At 43.9% G+C, this 23065-nt stretch overlaps 1 pseudogene across 1 annotated transcript in view; it reads right to left on the bottom strand.

The window, feature by feature from the left end:
• Nucleotides 1-23065, bottom strand: part of LOC311132020 (protein TANC2-like) — a 182352-nt pseudogene that overhangs the window by 137686 nt on the left and 21601 nt on the right. Inside the window, exon 2 of the transcript in view lies at nucleotides 18942-19121. The product of the transcript in view is annotated as a protein TANC2-like (transcript). The remainder of the gene's footprint in view (nucleotides 1-18941; nucleotides 19122-23065) is intronic.

The raw sequence follows: 23065 nt of genomic DNA, 5'->3' as shown, positions 1-23065 counted from the left end.
AATTGTTGGAAAAATTACTTGTGTCATGCACAAAGTAGATGTCCTAACCGACTTGCCAAAAATATAGTTTGTTAACAAGAAATTTGTGGAGTGGTTGAAAAACAAGTTTTAATGTCAACCTAAGTGTATGTAAACTTCAACTGTAGATACTGTCTGTACCACACTCCTAGGCCCAAGGAAGGCAGCACAGTACAGTAATATAACATGGCTTTACCTTACCACACACTTCTACACTATAGGCTCAATGTACATCACAGTGGGGGATTTCCCAAAGCCGAAACGCACCCCTTTACAGTAATTCATCACTTAGTAAAACTGCTACGCAGTACAGTGGAGGCAGGGTGGTTGGAACAGACAATGGATTTCAGATACACTAATAATAGCATTATAATTGCTGTAAGAGAGCCAATACGAGAGGTTAGCTAGAATTCCATCAGGACTATGTTTGAGCTTTTAATCCTTTACACTCGTACCCGGATACGGGTTGAAAATGGCAGATTTGGACACTTGAGTGGCTAAATTGGAACGCTGTGGCTGTACAGTAACATGCTATAATGAGGTCAGAGCTCAGTGGCTGTACAGTAACATGCTATAATGAGATCAGAGCTCAGTGGCTGTACAGTAACATGCTATAATGATGTCAGAGCTCAGTGGCTGTACAGTAACATGCTATCCTACCGATCCTTGACTTCAGCGATGTCATCTACAAAATAGCTTCCAACACTCTACTCAGCAAATTGGATGTAGTTTATCACAGTGCCATCCGTTTTGTCACCAAAGTCCCATATACTATCCACCATTGTGACCTGTACGCTCTCGTTGGCTGGCCCTCACTACATATTCGTCGCCAAACCCACTGGCTCCAGGTCATCTATAAATCACTTCTAGGCAAATCCCCGCCTTATCTTGGATCATTGGTCACCATAGCAACACCCACCCGTAGTATGCGTTCCAGCAGGTATATCTCATTTTTACATTTACATTTTACATTTTAGTCATTTAGCAGACGCTCTTATCCAGAGCGACTTACAGGAGCAATTAGGGTTAAGTGCCTTGCTCAAGGGCACATTAACGTCATTTAGCAGACGCTCTTAGCCAGAGCGACTCACAAATTGGTGCGTTCACCCTATAGCCAGTGGGATAACCACTTTACAATTGGGGGGGGGGGGGGGGGGGGAGAAGGATTCCTTTATCCTATCCCAGGTATTCCTTAAAGAGGTGGGGTTTCAAATGTCTCCGGAAGGTGGTGAGTGACTCCGCTGTCCTGGCGTCGTGAGGGAGCTTGTTCCACCATTGGGGTGCCAGAGCAGCGAACAGTTTTGACTGGGCTGAGCGGGAACTATGCTTCCGCAGAGGAAGGGGAGCCAGCAGGCCAGAGGTGGATGAGCGCAATACCCTCGTTTGGGTGTAGGGACTGATCAGAGCCTGAAGGTACAGAGGTGCCGTTCCCCTCACTGCTCCATAGGCAAGCACCATGGTCTTGTAGCGGATGCGAGCTTCAACTGGAAGCCAGTGGAGTGTGCGGAGGAGGGGGGTGACGTGAGAGAACTTGGGAAGGTTGAACACCAGACGGGCTGCGGCATTCTGGATGAGTTGTAGGGGTTTAATGGCACGCTCACTGGTCATCCCCAAAGCCAACACCTCCATTGGCCGCCATTCCTTCCAGTTCTCTGCTGCCAATGACTGGAACGAACTGCAAAAATCTCTGAAGCTGGAGACTCTTATCTCCCTCACTAACTTTAAGCATCAGTTGTCAGAGCATTTTACCGATCACTGCACCTGTACACAGCCCATCTGTAATTAGCCCACCCAACTACCTCATCCCCATATTGTTTTTTACATTGTTATTTATTTTGCTCATTTGCACCCCAGTATCTCTATTTGCACATCATCTTCTGCACATCTATCACTCCAGTGTTACTACTAAATTGTAATTATTTGCACTATGGCCTATTTATTGCCTTACCTCCATAACTTACTACATTTGCACACACTGTATATATATTCCCTATTGTGTTATTGACTGTACGTTTTGTTTATTCTATATGTAACTCTGTGTTGTTGTTGTTTTTATCGCACTGCTTTGCTTTATCTTGGCCAGGTCGCAGTTGTAAATGAAAACTTGTTCTCAACTGGCTTAAAGGTGAAAAAATAAAAAATGTAATAATGAGGTCAGAGCTCAGTGGCTGTACAGTAACATGCTATACATGACGTCAGAGCTCAGTGGCTGTACAGTAACATGCTATAATACAGTAACATGCTATACATGACGTCAGAGCTCAGTGGCTGTACAGTAACATGCTATAATACAGTAACATGCTATACATGACGTCAGAGCTCAGTGGCTGTACAGTAACATGCTATACATGACGTCAGAGCTCAGTGGCTGTACAGTAACATGCTATAATACAGTAACATGCTATAATGAGGTCAGAGCTCAGTGGCTGTACAGTAACATGCTATAATACAGTAACATGCTATAATGAGGTCAGAGCTCAGTGGCTGTACAGTAACATGATATACATGACGTCAGAGCTCAGTGGCTGTACAGTAACATGCTATACATGACGTCAGAGCTCAGTGGCTGTACAGTAACATGCTATACATGACGTCAGAGCTCAGTGGCTGTACAGTAACATGCTATAATACAGTAACATGCTATAATGAGGTCAGAGCTCAGTGGCTGTACAGTAACATGCTATAATGACGTCAGAGCTCAGTGGCTGTACAGTAACATGCTATAATACAGTAACATGCTATAATGAGGTCAGAGCTCAGTGGCTGTACAGTAACATGCTATAATGAGGTCAGAGCTCAGTGGCTGTACAGTAACATGCTATAATGACGTCAGAGCTCAGTGGCTGCACAGTAACATGCTATAATGACGTCAGAGCTCAGTGGCTGTACAGTAACATGCTATACATGACGTCAGAGCTCAGTGGCTGTACAGTAACATGCTATGATGATGTAACATGCTATAATGACGTCAGAGCTCAGTGGCTGTACAGTAACATGCTATAATACAGTAACATACTATAATGAGGTCAGAGCTCAGTGGCTGTACAGTAACATGCTATAATGAGGTCAGAGCTCAGTGGCTGTACAGTAACATGCTATACATGACGTCAGAGCTCAGTGGCTGTACAGTAACATGATATACATGACGTCAGAGCTCAGTGGCTGTACAGTAACATGCTATAATACAGTAACATGCTATAATGAGGTCAGAGCTCAGTGGCTGTACAGTAACATGCTATTCATGACGTCAGAGCTCAGTGGCTGTACAGTAACATGCTATAATGAGGTCAGAGCTCAGTGGCTGTACAGTAACATGCTATAATACAGTAACATGCTATAATGAGGTCAGAGCTCAGTGGCTGTACAGTAACATGCTATAATGAGGTCAGAGCTCAGTGGCTGTACAGTAACATGCTATAATGACGTCAGAGCTCAGTGGCTGTACAGTAACATGTTATAATGAGGTCAGAGCTCAGTGACTATACAGTAACATGCTATAATGACGTCAGAGCTCAGTGGCTGCACAGTAACATGCTATAATGACGTCAGAGCTCAGTGGCTGTACAGTAACATGCTATACATGACGTCAGAGCTCAGTGGCTGTACAGTAACATGCTATGATGATGTAACATGCTATAATGACGTCAGAGCTCAGTGGCTGTACAGTAACATGCTATACATGACATCAGAGCTCAGTGGCTGTACAGTAACATGCTATAATACAGTAACATACTATAATGAGGTCAGAGCTCAGTGGCTGTACAGTAACATGCTATAATGAGGTCAGAGCTCAGTGGCTGTACAGTAACATGCTATAATGAGGTCAGAGCTCAGTGACTATACAGTAACATGCTATAATAATAATAATAATAATATGCCATTTAGCAGACGCTTTTATCCAAAGCGACTTACAGTCATGCGTGCATAATTTTTTTTTGTGTATGGGTGGTCCCGGGGATCGAACCCACTACCTTGGCATTACAAGCGCCGTGCTCTACCAGCTGAGCTATAATGACGTAACATGCTATAATGATGTCAGAGCTCAGTGACTGTACAGTAACATGCTATACATGACGTCAGAGCTGTGGCTGTACAGTAACATGCTATAATAATGTTTTCTGAGTGAGGTAAATGCTGTAAATTAAGAGATGTATTTTGAAAGATGAGACGTTGAGATGTTTATTGTGAAGAAAATTTGCAGTGGAACATGCACCTGAATGCATGACTCCTTTCTGAGATAATGGTGCCGGAGGAGATGGCTGTCGTTTTACGGCCCCCTAACCAACTGTGCTTTTATGTTTTTTCACGTTATTTGTCATTTATTCTGTACATAATGTTTCTGCCACCGTCTTTTATGACCAAAAAGAGCTTCTGGATATCAGGACAGCGATTACTCACCTCGTATTGGACGAAGATTTTTTCTTCAACGAGTCGGACGCGAAAGATATTCTACAGACACCCGACAAGGCCCAAATCCCAGTCATTCGCATGAGAAAGAGAATGAGATATCGTGAACTTAGGTCGGTGTACCTTGTAAGGATCCGACGGCGAGCGAGTAATCTGCCTCTTCCATCAGTCCCATTAGCCAACGTACAATCATTGGAAAACAAAATGAACGACTTACGATCAAGGATATCCCACCAACAGGACATAAAAAACTGTAATACATCTTATGTTTCACCGAGTCGCGGCTGAACGACGACATGGATAACATACAGCTGGCGGGATATACGCTACATCGGCAGGATAGAACGGCTGACTCTGGTTAGACAAGGGGTGGCGGTCTGTGTATATTTGTAAACAACAGCTGGTGCACAAAATCTAATGTTAAGGAAGTCTCAAGGTTTTGCCTAAATTGTCTACAAAAAGTGTATAGCCCCCACCAAGTAGAGAGAATGGCATCAAGTCCATAACTGAAGTGTAGCTTAGTCCCTGGCCTGGTGTGAACACACTCTTTCCTTCATAAACAAAAAAATTCCACGTATAATCAGTATGAGAGTCAGCCAGTACAAATAATTTATACCCCCACTTAGTGGGCTTTGCTTTCATATATTGCTGCATACTTATTCTCGCCTTGGATGCCACCATCCTTTCGTCTATGGAGATGTTTTGGTATGGCTGGAAATGTGATTTGCAGGCATTGGTAAGCTCATTGTACAGGGGCTTGATCTTGAAAAGTATCATATTCTGCAGTGCCGTTTTTAGTGTTGTTGGCTTCATCGTCTTCTGGTTTGCTCAAGTGCAGTGACCACATGATTGCTTCAAAACGGTCTCGTGTCATAGTGTCTCCAGGGAAGCGGAAATTATATGGCCATTCCTTCCTCCAGTAGGTGCCCCTCTCGTGTACAGAGACAAGCCCTGAGTATAGCATAATTGCCAGGAAAATGTAAAAATCTCTCATTGTTAGTGGTATCCAAGCGAATTTCAGTCCGGACTGCAGTCTTTTGGCAGCATTTGCATTAGTGTTGCAAATTATTGTGCGGACAACCGAAGTGCTAAAAAACAGATGAAAGAGTGAAAGGGGAGACCATGACGCAGTGGTGTCGATTGTGGGGCATGGGACTCTGGTGGGCATAAACCGGATTGGGTCTGATCATTCATCATTCTCTTCTCTATTTTGCCACCTATCTTCTTCTTCCTCTTCTTCCTCCCCGACTCTTGGAGTGGCAGGCCTACCTCCACCATGCTTACTTGACTTTGAGAAAGCTTTCCCTTTTCTTCTGGGTTGAGGGCTCTTTACAGGGCACTCAGTGTCCGATGAAGACAGTGGCCGAGGGAGGGGAGCAGAAGTGCGTTGTCTAGACAAGCGGCCAGGCTGAGGAAGAGGAGGCTCTGCCTGAGGAAGGGGAAGCTGTGGCTGAGGAGGCAGATGCTCTGGCTGTGGCTCATCACCCCTATAATCATCTTCACTGTACAAACAAGACAAAAGAGAAATAAAAATCATGACTAAAACACACTTGTATTCATTCACTGACAAATCTGACTCAAAACAGTCAGATATATAAAATAAATAGTTAGAACTATGAGAATGTTGACTAAAGTGATATTTCAGTGACAAGAAATAATACACATAGCATTCTATTGTTACAATTAATAACGCCTCTGTAACTGTGTATTTGTTACTAGAGCCTGCCATATTTGAATCAACTTTGCGTTTTCCCTCCAAAATTATAGTGTTGTTGTGCGCTCTGCGTAACCGTGCGTAACGCAGCAAGTCAACTAATATGAGACAATGAGGTGCGCACTTGGATATTTCAACAACCGGTTGGTCGATTTTGACATGTGACCCCTCTATCGAAAGCTCTGGATCAGTAGAATTAAATGAGCACAATGACAAACCACGGGGATTGCATCATATATCCAGAAGATGGCGACAAAACAGTGCCTGTTGTGATTGAACCAAACTACTGACTTCATCTTCAAACACATTGTTGGCCATGTAAAACGATGGAAACTCATTGAAATCGACTTGGAATGAGAGAGAGACCCTAGAGTATCTTTTCAAGTTCTTTGATTAATAGCTTAGTGAGTGTTGGTCATAGAGGAACACGGCTATCACTGTTGGAATCTGTGAGGTAGCAGCTTTTGAATTGGTGTAACGTTTGTGTAGATAGGTTGAGAAAAATACGTTATCTGTCTACGAATATACGGGCATGCATGGTTTCAAAATACAGTACTGGTTTTGCTATATGCTTATATACACTGCCCAAAAAAATAAAGGGAATACTTAAACAACACTATGTAACTCCAAGTCAATCACACTTCTGTGAAATCAAACTGTCCACTTAGGAAGCAACACTGATTGACAATAAATGTCACATGCTGTTGTGCAAATGGAATAGACAACAGGTGGAAATTATAGGCAATTAGCAAGACACCCCCAATAAAGAAGTGGTTCTGCAGGTGGTGACCACAGACCACTTCTCAGTTCCTATGCTTCCTGGCTGATGTTTTGGTCACTTTTGACTTAAGCAAAAACTAAAGCGGGAAGCACCAGTGACTCGGTTAATAAGGAAGTGGTCAGATGACGCAGCTGCTAAACTACAGGACTGTTTTGCTAGCACAGAGTGGAATACAGGATCCTGGCGCCGACGAAGATGGCGGCCTCGCGACTAGCTCTTAGGAAACTTTGTGGTATTTTGTTTTTTTATGTATTATTTTTTACATTATTAGCTCAGAAAGTGTTTTGCATCATTACATACAGCAGGGAAAAACTATTAGATATCAGAGCGGCGGTAACTCACCAGCATTACGACCAGGAATATGACTTTCCCGAAGCAGATCCTTTGTTTGCTCTCTCCAGGGCAATTGAACTGATTCCAGCGGCTGACCCAAAACATTGCCGGCGGAGGAGAGGCACTCGGAGTGGCCTGCTGTTTCGACTCCACCACCCACCGCTTCCAAGTATACTACTCGCTAATGTTCAGTCTCAGGTTAACAAGGTCGACGAGCTCCGGGAAAGGATTTCTTTCCAGAGAGACATCAAGGCCTGTAACATACTTTGTTTCACGGAAACATGGCTCTCCGTCTGCTCTCAGTTCATCGCGCAGACAGGAATAAATACCTCTCCGGGAAGCAGAAGCGCGGAGGTGTGTGTTTCATGATTACCAACTCGTGGTGTAATTGTAGTAACATACAGGAACTCAAGTCCTTTTGTTCAACCGACCTAGAATACCTCACAATCAAATGCCGACCGTATTATCTCCCAAGATAATTTTATTTGGTTATAGTCACGACCGTGTATATCCCCCCTCAAGCCGATACCACGACGGCCCTCAAAGAACTCCACTGGCCTTTATGCAAACTGGAAACCACATATCCTGAGGCTGCATTTATTGTAGCCAGGGATTTTAACAAAGCAAATTTGAGGACTAGGCTGCCGAAGTTCTATCAACATATCGAACTTTGTCCTCGCGCTGCTAAAATCCTCGACCATTGCTATTCGAACTTCCGGGATGGTTATAAGGCCCTCACCCGCCCTCCTTTCGGCAAATCTGACCACGACTCCATTTTGCTCCTCCCTTCCTATACACAGAAACTCAAACAGGAAGTACCCATGCTAAGTACTATTCAACCAATCGGAATCCACGCTTCAATATTGTTTTCATCACGTGGACTGGGATATGTTCCGGGTAGCTTGCGAAAATAATTTAGACGAATACACTGAAACGGTGACTGAGTTTATCAGGAAGTGTATAGGTGATGTTGTGCCCACTGTGACTATTAAAACCTACCCTAACCAGAAACCGTGGATAGATGGCAGCATTTGCGCAAAACTGAAAGTGCGAACCACCGCATTTAACCATGGCAAGGTGACTGGGAATATGGCAGAAAACAAACAGTGTAGCTACTCACTCCGCAAGGATATTAAACTGGCAAAACATCAGTATAGAGACAAAGTGGAGTCGCAATTCAACGGCTCAGACACGAGACGTATGTGGCAGGGTCTACAGACAATCACGGACTACAAAAGGAAAACCAGCCACTTCGCCGACACCGACGTCTCGCTTCCAGACAAGCTAAACACCTTCTTCGCCCGCTTTGAGGATAACACAGTGCCACCGACGAGGCCCACTACCAAGGACTGTGGCCTCTCCTTCTCCGTGGCCGACGTGAGTAAGATATTTAAGCATGTTTACCCCCACAAGGCTGCCGGCCCAGACGACATCCCTAGCCACGTCTTCAGAGCACGCGCAGACCAGCTGGCTGGTGTGTTTATGGACATATTCAATCTCTCCCTTTCCTAGTATGCTGTTCCCACATGCTTCAAGATGGCCACCATTGTTCCTGTACCCAAGAAAGCAAAGGTAACTGAACTAAATGACTATCGCCCCGTAGCACTCACCTCTGTCATCATGAAGTGCTTTGAGAGACTAGTCAAGGATCATATCACCTCTACCTTACCTGTCACCCTAGACCCACTTCAATTTGCTTACCGCCCCAATAGATCCACAGACGATGCAATCGGCATCACACTGCACACTGCCCTATCCCATCTGGACAAGAAAGAATACCTATGTAAGAATGCTGTTCATTGACTATAGCTCAGCATTCAACACCATTGTACCCTCCAAGCTCATCATTAAGCTCGAGGCCCTAGGTCTGAGCCCCGCCCTGTGCAACTGGGTCCTGGACTTCCTGACGGGCCGCCCCCAGGTGTCTTTGTAGCTCAGCTGGTAGAGCACGGCGCTTGTAACGCCAAGGTAGTGGGTTCGATCCCCGGGACCACCCATACACAAAAATGTATGCACGCATGACTGTAAGTCGCTTTGGATAAAAGCGTCTGCTAAATGGCATATTATTATATTATTATTTGAAGGTAGGAATCAACATCTCCACTTCGCTGATCCTCAACACTGGGGCCCCACAAGGGTGCATGCTCAGCCCCCTCCTGTACTCCCTGTTCACCCATGACTGCGTGGCCAAACAGACCTCCAACTCAATCATCAAGTTTGAAGACGACACAACAGTAGTAGGCTTGATTACCAACAATGACGAGACCGCCTACTGGGAGGAGGTGAGGGCTCTGGGAGTGTGGTGCCAGGAAAATAACCTCTCACTCAACATCAACAAAACAATGGAGATGATTGTGGACTTCAGGAAACAGCAGAGGGTACACCCCCCTATCCACATCGACAGTGGAGAAGGTGGAAAGCTTCAAGTTCCTTGGCGTACACATCACTGACAAACTGAAATGGTCCACCCACGCAGACAGTGTGGTGAAGAAGGCGCAACAGAGCCTCTTGAGGCTGAAGAAATGTGGCTTGGCACCTAAAACCCTCACAACCTTTTACAGATGCACAATTGAGAGCATCCTGTCGGGCTGTATCACCGCCTGGTACGGCAACTGCACCGCCCACAACCGCAGGGCTCTCCAGCGTGAGATGCGGTCTGCCGAACGCATTACAAGGGGGCAAACTACCCGCCCTCCAAGACACCTACAGCACCCGATGTCACAGGAAGGCCAAAAAGATCATCAAGGATATCAACCACCTGAGCCACTGCCTGTTCACCCCGCTATCATCCAGAAGGCGAGGTCAGTACAGGTGCATCAAAGCTGGGACCGAGAGAATGAAAAACAGCTTCTATCTCAAGGCCATCAGACTTAAATAGCCATCACTAGCACATTAGAGGCTGCTGCTGCCTTTTGAAATAACTGGCCACTTTAACAAATGTAACACTAGTCACTTTAATAATGTTTACATATCTTGCACTCCTCATCTCACATGTATATACGGTATTGTATTCTATAATATTCTACAGTATCTTAGTCCATGCCGCTCTGTCATTGCTTGTCCATATATGTATTCTTAAATTCCAACTATCTACTAACTCTAACCCTAACTATCTACTAACTCTAACCCTAACTATCTACTAACTCTAACTCTAACCCTAACTATCTACTAACCCTAACTATCTACTAACTCTAACCCTAACTATCTACTAACTCTAACCCTAACTATCTACTAATCCTAAACCTAACTATCTACTAACTCTAACCCTAACTATCTACTAACCCTAACTATCTACTAACTCTAACCCTAACTATCTACTAACCCTAACCCTAACTATCTACTAACTCTAACCCTAACTATCTACTAACTCTAACCCTAACTATCTAATAACCCTAACCCTAACTATCTACTAACCCTAACCATCTAATAACCCTAACACTAACTATCTACTAACTCTAACCCTAACTATCTACTAACCCTAACTATCTACTAACCCTAACCATCTACTAACTCTAACCCTAAATATCTACTAACACTAACCCTAACTATCTACTAATCCTAACCCTAACTATCTACTAACTCTAACCCTAACTATCTACTAACTCTAACCCTAACTATCTACTAACTCTAACTATCTACTAACTCTAACCCTAACTATCTAATAACCCTAACCCTAACTATCTACTAACTCTAACCCTAATTCTAACTATCTACTAACTCTAACCCTAACTATCTACTAACCCTAACCCTAACTATCTACTAACACTAACCCTAACTATCTACTAACTCTAACCCTAACTATCTACTAACTCTAACCCTAACTATCTACTAACTCTAACCCTAACTATCTACTAACTCTAACCCTAACTATATACTAACTCTAACCCTAACTATATACTAATTCTAACCCTAACTATCTACTAACTCTAACCCTAACTATCTACTAACCCTAACTATCTACTAACCCTAACTATCTACCAACTCTAACCCTAACTATCTACTAACCCTAACCCTAACTCTAACTATCTACTAAATCTAACCGTAATTATCTACTAACCCTAACCCTAACTATCTACTAACTCTAACACTAATTATCTACTAACTCTAACCCTAACTATCTACTAACTCTAACCCTATCTACTAACTCTAACCCTAACTATCTACTAACCCTAACCCTCTACTAACTCTAACCCTAACTATCTACTAACCCTAACCCTAACTATCTACTAACCCTAACTATCTACTAATCCTAACCCTAACTATCACCTAATCCTAACACTAACTATCTACTAACTCTAACCCTAACTATCTACTAACTCTAACCCTAACTATCTACTAACCCTAACCCTAACTATGTACTAACTCTAACCCTAACTATCTATCTATCTAACAGCGCAGTGAAGTGAATAACAGCGCCGGAGAAGATGGCTGCAGTTTTACAGCCCTCTAACCAATTGTACTATTATGTGTGTTTTTCCGCGTTATTTGTAATTTATTTTGTACATAATGTTTCTGCCATCGTCTCTTATAACCAAAAAGAGCTTCTGGATATCAGGACAGCGATTACTCACCTCGTATTGGACGAAGATTTTTTCTTCAACGAGGCGGCCGCGAAGGATATCATACAGACACCCGACAAGGCCCAAATCCCCGTCATTCGCGTGAGGAAGAGACGGAGATATCGCGGAGGCAGATCGGGGTGCCTTGTAAGGATCCGACGGCGAGCGAGTAAACTGCCTCTTCCATCAATCCTATTAGCCAACGTTCAATCTTTTGAAAATAAAATGGACGATTTAAGATTACGGTTATCCTACCAACGGGACATTAAAAACTGTAATATCTTATGTTTCACGGAGTCGTGGCTGAACGACAACAATGATAACATTCAGCTAGCAGGCTATACGCTACATCGGCAGGACAGAACGGCTGACTCCGGTAAGACAAGGGGAGGCGGTCTGTGTATATTTGTAAACAACAGCTGGTGCACAAAATCAAATACTAAGGAAGTCTCGAGGTTTTGCTCGCCTGAGGTAGAGTATCTTATGATAAGCTGTAGACCACACTATTTACCAAGAGAGTTTTCATCTATATTTTTCATAGCTGTCTATTTACCACCACAAACCAATGCTGGCATTAAGATTGCACTGAATGAGTTGTACAAGGCCATTAATCAACAGGAAAACGCTCATCCAGATGCAGCGCTCCTAGTGGCTGATGACTTTAATGCAGGGAAACTTAAATCCGTTCTACCTAATTTCTACCAGCATGTTAAATGTGCAACCAGAGGGGAAAAAACTCTAGACCACCTTTACTCCACACACAGAGACGCATACAAAGCTCTCCCTCGCCCTCCATTTGGCAAATCTGACCATAACTCTATCCTCCTGATTCCTGCTTATAAGCAAAAACTAAAGCAGGAAGCACCAGTGACTCGGTTAATAAAAAAAGTGGTCAGATGACGCAGATGCTAAGCTACAGGACTGTTTTGCTAGCACAGACTGGAACATGTTCCGGGATTCTTCAGACAGCATTGAGGAGTACACCACATCAGTCACTGGCTTCATCAATAAGTGCATCGATGATGTCGTCCCCACAGTGACCGTACGTACATACCCCAACCAGAAGCCATGGATTACAGGAAACATCCGCACTGAGCTAAAGGGTAGAGCTGCCGCTTTCAAGGAACGGGACTCTAACCCGGACGCTTATAAGAAATCCCGCTATGACCTCCGACAAACCATCAAACAGGCAAAGAGTCAATACAGGTCTAAGATTGAATCATACTACACTGGCTCTGACGCTCGTCGGATGTGGCAGGGCTTGAAAACTATTACAGACTACAAAGGGAAGCACAGCCGCGAGCTGCCCAGTGACACAAGCCTACCAGACGAGCTAAACCACTTCTATGCTCGCTTCGAGGCAAGCAACACTGAAGCATGCATGAGAGCACCAGCTGTTCCGGATGACTATGTGATCACGCTCTCCGTAGCCGATGTGAGTAAGACTTTTAAGCAGGTCAACATTCACAAGGCCGCAGGGCCATACGGATTACCAGGACGTGTACTCCGAGCATGTGCTGACCAACTGGCAAGTGTCTTCACTGACATTTTCAACATGTCCCTGACTGAGTCTGTAATACCAACATGTTTCAAGCAGACCACCATAGTCCCCGTGCCCAAGGACTCTAAGATAACCTGCCTAAATGACTACCGACCCGTAGCACTGACGTCTGTAGCCATGAAGTGCTTTGAAAGACTGGTCATGGCTCACATCAACATCATTATCCCAGAAACCCTAGACCCACTCCAATTTGCATACCGCCCCAACAGATCCACAGATGATGCAATCTCTATCGCACTCCACACTGCCCTTTCCCACCTGGACAAGAGGAACACCTACGTGAGAATGCTATTCATTGACTACAGCTCAGCATTCAACACCATAGTGCCCTCTAAGCTCATCACTAAGCTAAGGATCCTGGGACTAAACACCTCACTCTGCAACTGGATCCTGGACTTCCTGACGGGCCGCCCCCAGGTGGTAAGGGTAGGTAACAACACATCTGCCACACTGATCCTCAACACGGGGGCCCCTCAGGGGTGCGTGCTCAGTCCACTCCTGTACTCTCTGTTCACCCATGACTGCATGGCCAGGCACGACTCCAACACCATCATTAAGTTTGCCCACGACACAACAGTGGTAGGCCTGATCACCGACAACGATGAGACAGCCTATAGGGAGGAGGTCAGAGATCTGGCCGTGTGGTGCCAGGACAACAACCTCTCCCTCAACGTGACCAAGACAAAGGAGATGATTGTGGACTACAGGAAAAAAAAGAGGACTGAGCACGCCCCCATTCTCATCGACGGGGCTGTAGTGGAACAGGTTGAGAGCTTCAAGTTCCTTGGTGTCCACATCACCAACGAACTATCATGGTCCAAACACACCAAGACAGTCGTGAAGAGGGCACGACAAAGCCTATTCCCCCTCAGGAGACTAAAAAGATTTGGCATGGGTCCTCAGATCCTCAAAAAATTCTACAGCTGCACCATCGAGAGCATCCTGACTGGTTGCATCACCGCCTGGTATGGCAACTGCTTGGCCTCCGACCGCAAGGCACTACAGAGGGTAGTGCGTACAGCCCAGTACATCACTGGGGCAAAGCTTCCTGCCATCCAGGACCTCTATACCAGGCGGTGTCAGAGGAAGGCCCTCAAAATTGTCAAAGACTCCAGCCACCCTAGTCATAGACTGTTCTCTCTGCTACCGCACGGCAAGCGGTACCGGAGTGCCAAGTCTAGGTCCAAAAGACTTCTCAACAGCTTCTACCCCCAAGCCATAAGACTCCTGAACAGCTAATCATGGCTACCCGGACTATTTGCACTGCCCCCCCCACCCCATCCTTTTTACGCTGCTGCTACTCTGTTAAGTATTTATGCATAGTCACTTTAACTCTACCCACATGTACATATTACCTCAACTACCTCAACTAGCCGGTGCCCCCGCACATTGACTCTGCAACGGTACCCCCCTGTATATATAGCCTCCCTACTGTCACTTTATTTTACTTCTGCTCTTTTTTTCTCAACACTTTTTTTGTTGTTGTTTTATTCTTACTTTTTTGTTTAAAATAAATGCACTGTTGGTTAAGGGCTGTAAGTAAGCATTTCACTGTAATGTCTGCACCTGTTGTATTCGGCGCATGTGACCAATAAAATTTGATTTGATTTGAACTATCTACTAATCCTAACCCTAACTATCTACTAATCCTAACCCTAACTATCTACTAACTCTAACCCTAACTATCTACTAACTCTAACCCTAACTATCTACTAACCCTAACTATCTACTAACTCTAACTATCTACTAACCCTAACTATCTACTAACCCTAACCCTAACTATCTTCTAACTCTAACTATCTACTAATCCTAACCCTAACTATCTACTAACTCTAACTATCTACTAACCCTAACTATCTACTAACCCTAACCCTAACTATCTTCTAACTCTAACTCTAACTATCTACTAATCCTAACCCTAACTATCTACTAACTCTAACCCTAAATATCTACTAATCCTAACCCTAACTATCTACTAATCCTAACCCTAACTATCTACTTATCCTAACCCTAACTATCTACTAATCCTAACCCTAACTATCTACTAACTCTAACTCTAACTATCTACTAACTCTAACCCTAACTATCTACTAACCCTAACCCTAACTATCTACTAATCCTAACCCTAACTATCTACTAATCCTAACCCTAACTATCTACTAATCATAACCCTAACCCTAACTATCTACTAATCCTAACCCTAACTATCTACTAACCCTAACCCTAACTATCTACTAACTCTAACCCTAACTATCTACTAACTCTAACCATCTAATAACCCTAACCATCTACTAACCCTAACCATCTAATAACCCTAACCCTAACTATCTACTAACTCTAACCCTGACTATCTACTAACTCTAACCCTAACTATCTACTAACCCTAACCCTAACTATCTACTAACTCTAACCCTAACTCTCTACTAACTCTAAACCTAACTATCTAATAACTCTAACCCTAACTATCTACTAACCCTAACCCTAACTATCTACTAACCCTAACTATCTACTAACTCTAACCCTAACTATCTACTAACCCTAACTATCTACTAACTCTAACTATCTACTAACCCTAACTATCTACTAACCCTAACTATCTAATAACTCTAACCCTAACTATCTACTAATCCTAACACTAACTATCTACTAACTCTAACCCTAACTATCTACAAACTCTAACCCTAACTATCTACTAACTCTAACCCTAACTATCTACTAATCCTAACTATCTACTAACTCTAACCCTAACTATCTACTAACTCTAACCCTAACTATCTACTAATCCTAACCCTAACTATCTACTAACTCTAACCCTAACTATCTACTAACCCTAACCCTAACTATCTACTAACTCTAACCCTAACTATCTACTAATCCTAACCCTAACTATCTACTAACTCTAACCCTAACTATCTACTAACTCTAACCCTAACTATCTACTAACCCTAACCCTAACTCTAACTAACTATCTACTAACCCTAACCCTAACTATCTACTAACTCTAACCCTAACTATCTACTAATCCTAACCCTAACTATCTACTAATCCTAACCCTAACTATCTACTAACTCTAACCTAAACTATCTACTAACCCTAACCCTAACTATCTACTAACTCTAACCCTAACTATCTACTAATCCTAACCCTAACTATCTACTAACTCGAACCCTAACTATCTACTAACTCTAACCCTAACCCTAATCTTTTGTGCAGTAGCTCATGGTGTTCCTCATGTCTCTCTGTAGGAGTGGCCACACCCTGCTAGCCTTCTGGTTCTCTCGCCAGGAGACCAAGCTGAACCGACAGCAGACCATCGAACTGGGACACCACATCCTCAAAGCACACATCTTCAAGGTTCACCTAACCACACTCTACCTAGTTTAAAGGGTTATGGGCAAATGCAATAATTGTCCATCTTAACATGGAAATCAATGGGGAAGGAAGGAAACACTAATAGTTAATTGTATTGATCGGTAGCTGTCATTAATTAGGGGAAGCAGTGTGACACAGAGAGAGAGATGATGAAATAATGCCTTTAAAAGTTTCAGAGAGGAATAAGCATGATCAATCAGCTGGTTGTGGCTCTACAGTGCATATCAAATGGCACCCTATTCCCTATAAAGTGAACTACTTTTGACCAGTGCACTCTCAGTAAAGTAAGGATCTCCAACCCTGTTCCTGGAGAGCTCCTGTCCTGTAGGTTTCAGTAAAACCCTTGAGCTGATTAACCAACAAACAGCTAGTCAGTGATTACAACAACTAGAAACCAACAGACTGTATATCAGCACAACAGGACAGCAACACAATTAGACCCAACCAAATCATGAGAAAACAAAAAGAGAATTACTTGACACATTGGAAAGAATTAACAAACAACAGAGCAAACTATAATGCTATTTTGCCCTAAACAGAGGGTACACAGTGGCAGAATACCTGACCACTGTGACTGACCCAAACTTAAGGAAAGCTTTGACTATGTACAGACTCAGTGAGCATAGCCTTGCTATTGAGAGAGGCCACCGTAGGCAGACCTGGTTCTCAAGAGAAGACAGGCTATGTGCACACTGCCCACAAAATGAGGTGAAAACTGAGCTGCACTTCCTAACCTCCTGCCAAATGTATGACCATATTAGAGACACATATTTCCCTCAGATTACAAAGAATTTGAAAACAAATTCAATCTTGATAAACTCACATATCTATTGGGTGAAATACCAGTGTGCCATCACAGCAGCAAGATTTGTGACCTGTTGCCGAAGAAAAGATAAACCAGTGAAGAACAAACAAATTGTAAATACAAACTTTATTTATCTGTTTATTTATTCTCCCTTTTGTACTTCAACTATTTACACATTGTTATAACACTGTACATAGCCAATAATATAATGTAACATTTGAAATGTCTATATTCTTTTTAAACTTTTGTGAGTGTAATGTTTACTGTTTATTTCCCTTTTGTATTGTTTATTTCACTAGCAATGTCAACACATGTCTCCATGCCAATAAAGCCCTTTGAATTTAATTGAGAGAGAGAGAGAGAGAGAGAGAGAGAGAGAGAGAGAGAGAGAGAGAGAGAGAGAGATTTGGCTGCAGAAGATTAGCTTGCTATGAAATCTAATTTCCAGGCCCCATTCCCTCCGATCCGACCTCACCTCTCCTGGCTCCTGTCAACAACAACACACAATCTTCTCCTCCAGCAGTAGCAAGCAGCACCCCCAGTGAAGATGACAGGGCTTTTAAAAGGCAGTTTAGAGAAATGTACAACACACACAGCAGCATATAGGAGAGGGTTAATGATACAACTTGGTTAAATCAAGAGGATGATAGTGGTGCCCCGCGCCCTAGTGGTGAATGTTGGATAATGCGTTTCGCACCCCACTCACTTTTTAAAAAACACTGCTGCAGTATTTCTATATTATACATTTCCCATTAAAAACAGACAGACAACCACAGCTCATATCTGCCACTCCTGGCATTCCAGCCCAGCTATTAGGTAAGGCTGGAGTGATTATTATCTGCCACACCTGGCATTCTAGCCCAGCTATTAGGTAAGGCTGGAGTGATTATTATCTGCCACACCTGGCATTCTAGCCCAGCTATTAGGTAAGGCTGGAGTGATTATTATCTGCCACACCTGGCATTCTAGCCCAGCTATTAGGTAAGGCTGGAGTGATTATTAGTGGGCCTTGACCTAGGAGAGCTGTACTTGATCATTTATGGATTTTTGTTGACCGGCATCAGTGATCATTGACATAAGCATCCCACTTATAATATAATAATAATATGCCATTTAGCAGACGCTTTTATCCAAAGCGACTTACAGTCATGCGTGCATACATTTTTGAGTTTGGGTGGTCCCGGGGATCGAACCCACTACCTTGGCGTTACAAGTGCCGTGCTCTACCAGCTGAGCTACAGAGGACCACCACTTCACAGTTACCATCATGTAACTGGCTGTTTTGAATTTCCTCACACCACATTCCAACACGAATGAGTGACATTGGGTGGTTGGTTAAACAGAAAGCACCACAGCCAATGGGAGTTCTGCTGTGGGGGTGTTGTGTGTACCTGTGAGCCTCTTGACGGGCTGCAGCCGGACGCTGATGGTCTGGTGTGTGAGCAGCGGGGAGGAGGGCAGGGAGCGTGACACACCCTCCATGATGCGGATGTGCTGCATGCCGTTGGTCATTGGGAGAGGCGGAAGGACGTAGTCACCCTCAAAGGCACAGTCACTGTCTATACTGCCACCTGCAGGAGGAAGCAGAAACGTCAGCATCACAACACAACAATAATATTATGTTCTACGCATTTATAACACTTATGTGAGTATAGTCATGGATAGTCATGGACATTTAAGAACAGTTATTAGTGCCTTTGTTGTGCATTGTATTACATTATGCATAACTTATTACATTTTACAGACTGGACATCAGTACACATTTACATTTACATTTTAGTCATTTAGCAGATGCTCTTATCCAGAGCGACTTACAGTTAGTGAGTGCATACATTTTCATACTGGCCCCCTGTGGGAATCGAACCCACAACCCTGGCGTTACACACGCCATGCTCTACCAACTGAGCTACAGGGGGCCTATACATGTGTTTCTAGTGGCATTGTGAACAGGATATTAATATGAAGTACTTTCTTCACTACATGTATGATTTCTTACAATGTTCAGGGTAAAGTAAAATGACTGTGGAACCAAGAGCCATGGAGTGACCCATGTTGTGAGGCTGCTGTGATATTGACTGGAATCTGCCTGACCTGACCCAGTAGAAACCACAGCCCTGAAGGCATACATGACAGGATGCCTCCCTGTTTCTCTCAATAACAATGTACCAGAAACCCGTCATCTCTAATATACGTAACAAAAATATAAACGCAACATGTAAAGTGTTGGTCTCATGTTTCATGAACTGAAATAAAAGATTCCAGAAATGCTCCATATGCACAAAAAGCTTTTTATCTCAAATGTTGTGCACAATTTTGTTAGAGAGCATTTATCCCATGCCAAGATTATCCATCCACCTGACAGGTGTGACATATCAAGAAGCTGATTAAACAGCATGATCATTACACAGGTGCACCTTGTGCTGGGGACAATAACAGGCCATTCGAAAATGTGCAGTTTTGTCACGCAACACAATGCCACAGATGTCTCAAGTTTTGAGGGAGCGTGCAATTGGCCTACTGACTGCAGGAATGTCCACCAGAGCTGCTGCCAGAGAATTTAATGTTCATTTCTCTACCATAAGCCACCTCCAACGTTGTTTTAGAGAATTTGGCGGTACGTCCAACCGGCCCCACAACTGCAGACCGTGTAACCACGCCAGACCAGGTCCTCCACATCCGGCTTCTTCACCTGCGGGATCGTAGCCACCCGGACAACTGATGAAACTGTGGGTTTGCACAACCAAATAATTTCTGAACAAACTGTCAGAAACCATCTCAGGGAAGCTTATCTGCGTGCTCGTCATCCTCACCAGGGTCTTCACCTGACAGCCGTTTGGCGTCGTAACCAACTTCAGTCGGCAAATGCTCACCTTTGATGGCCACTGGCACGCTGGAGGAGTGTGCTCTTCACGGATGAATCCCGGTTTCAACTGTACTGGGCAGATGGCAGACAGCGTGTATGGCTTCGTGTGGGCGAGCGGTTTGCTGATGTCAGCGTTGTGAACAGAGTGCCCCATAGTGGCGGTGGGGTTATGGTATGGGCAGGCATAAGCTATGGACAATGAACACAATTGCATTTTATCGATGGCAATTTGAATGCACAGAGATACCGTGATGAGATCCTGAGGCCCAATTGTCGTGCCATTCATCCGCCGCCATCACTTCATGTTTTAGCATGACAATGCACGGCCCCATGTCGCAAGGATCTGTACACAATTCCTGGAAGCTAAAAATGTCCTAATTCTTCAATGGCCTGCATACTCACCAGACATGTCACCCATTGAGCATGTTTGGGATGCTCTGGATCGACGTGTACGACAGCGTGTTCCAGTTCCCGCCAATATCCAGCAACTTCGCACAGCCATTGAAGAGGAGTGGGACAACATTCCACTGGCCACAATCAACAGCCTGATCAACTCTATGTGAAGGAGATGTGTCACGCTGCATGAGGCAAATGGTGGTCACACCAGATACTGACTGGATTTCTGATCCATGCCCCTACCTTTTTTTAAGGTATCTGTGACCAACAGATGCATATTTTGTATTCCAAGTCATGTGAAATCCATAGATTAGGGCCTAATGAATTTATTTCAATTGACTGATTTCCTCATATGAACTGTAACTCAGTAAAACCTTAGAAATTGTTGAATGTTGCATTTATATTTTTGTTCAGTGTATAACAAACAAAGATATGTAGCTAGAATGGAGATGTGAGAAATCAACCATTATGAAAAGACAACCAAAGTATAAGGGAGCTCAATTCCTGAAAGAACACAGCAGCAACACCTCCCTATAAATATCACAAGTTCTGTTTGACAATTTTTCAAATTTTTCATTCTCACATTTCCTGGCGCACTTCTGTAGAAAACTCTCTACAGCCATATTGTCCGTCCATACAGAACCACAGCCAAGCTCAGCCCAGATGGCCCTGTCCCACCGGACAGACAGAGCTGTGAAACCAACTGGCCAACACCTTCACATTAGATCAGATAGCATAGCAGATACCAGAGACCAGGAGCCATTAACAGACACTCCCCAGTAGTCCCCATAGAGGACTGTGTGAAAGAGACAGCCATAATGTGATATAGACAGAGACAGCCAGGGACTGCTTACACCATCACACCGTCACACAGACAGACACACACGCAACACACACACACACAGACAAAACACACACACGCACACACACCGTCTGACACCGCACCCCTTGGCTCTGTGGTTTCAGCTCTGCCTGAGAGACTCCATCCATGTACTGTAGCAGCAGCAGCAGTGGCCACATCCTTCAGTCAGTCAGTCAGTCTGTCTGCATGGAGGGTGTGAATGAAGACCAGAGGGAAGCTGCCTGGAAGGAAACCCTTTTGCTCTTTTCTCTCCTTAACAGCTTTACAAGTCTGAGAGCCAAGAGAAAGTTTGGTGTGAGCCAATGGTCTGGGGGAGGCTACATAGCTACATTGACGTGGTAAATGGCTTAGCTCTCAAAAAGCTTCCGGAATAAAACGGTAGGGTGAATTTGAATGCTACTTGTTGAATTGTTGAGACAGACAGGTATTTTTGAAGAGTGTAAGAGCCACTTTACAGAACAAAACACTCACAGACGCAAATACACAAACATACACCCACTCATTGAAGCATTCAACTCAAAACATAGGTTAAAAAGAGCAAGGATACCCATGGGAAGATCACACTGCCTAAAATAGTCCTACAGAAGCAGAACTCCATGACTGTAGTCTATAACATCTATATTGTTGACAGACACAATTGACTAATATTCTGTTTCGCTTCCTGCCCAGTGTATACTTCCAAGGATAACAGACTCCGACAAAATTACAGGAACATAAAAATTCATAGTGTTCTCTCTCCACAAAATGACCACTTCACTTCTTCTCCAGAAGTTATTAAATCCTCTGCCATTAAGTCATACAAAATACAGCCCTTTAAACAGCCTCCAGCCCTCTCTGTTGTTCTAGGTGAGAGAGGAGTGAGAGAGGAGAGAGAAAGAGAGGAGAGAGAAAGGAGAGAGAGAGGAGCGAGAGGAGAGAGAGAGGAGAGAGGAGAGAGAAAGAGAGGAGAGAAGAGAGGAGATTGAGAGAGAGAAAGAGAGGAGAGAGAAAGGAGAGAGAGAAAGAGAAAGAGAGGAGAGAGAGAAAGAGAGAGAGGAGAGAGGAGAGAGAGAGGAGAGAGAAAAAGAAAGGAGAGAGAGGAGAGAGAGAAAGAGGAGAGGAGAAGTGAAGAGAAGATAGAGAGGAGAGAGAGGAAGAGAAGAGGAGAGGAGAAAATAGGAGCTGAGAGGGGAGAGGAGCAGAGAAGAGAGAGAGAGAAAGAGAGGAGATAGACAAAGAGAGAAAGAGGAGAGAGAGAAAGAGAGAGGAGAGAGAGGAGAGCGAGAAAGAGAAGAGAGAGGAAGAGAGGAGAGGGGACAGGAGAGGAGAGAGAGAAAGAGAGGAATAGGGGAGAGGGGAGAGAGAGAGAGAGAGGGAGAGGAGAGAGAAAGAGAGGAGAGGAGAGAGAGAAAGAG

This window comes from Coregonus lavaretus, assembly GCF_964263955.1.
Source record: "Coregonus lavaretus genome assembly, chromosome: 1".
Taxonomy (NCBI): Eukaryota; Metazoa; Chordata; class Actinopteri; order Salmoniformes; family Salmonidae; genus Coregonus; species Coregonus lavaretus.
This window is presented reverse-complemented; position numbering and strand designations above follow the sequence as displayed.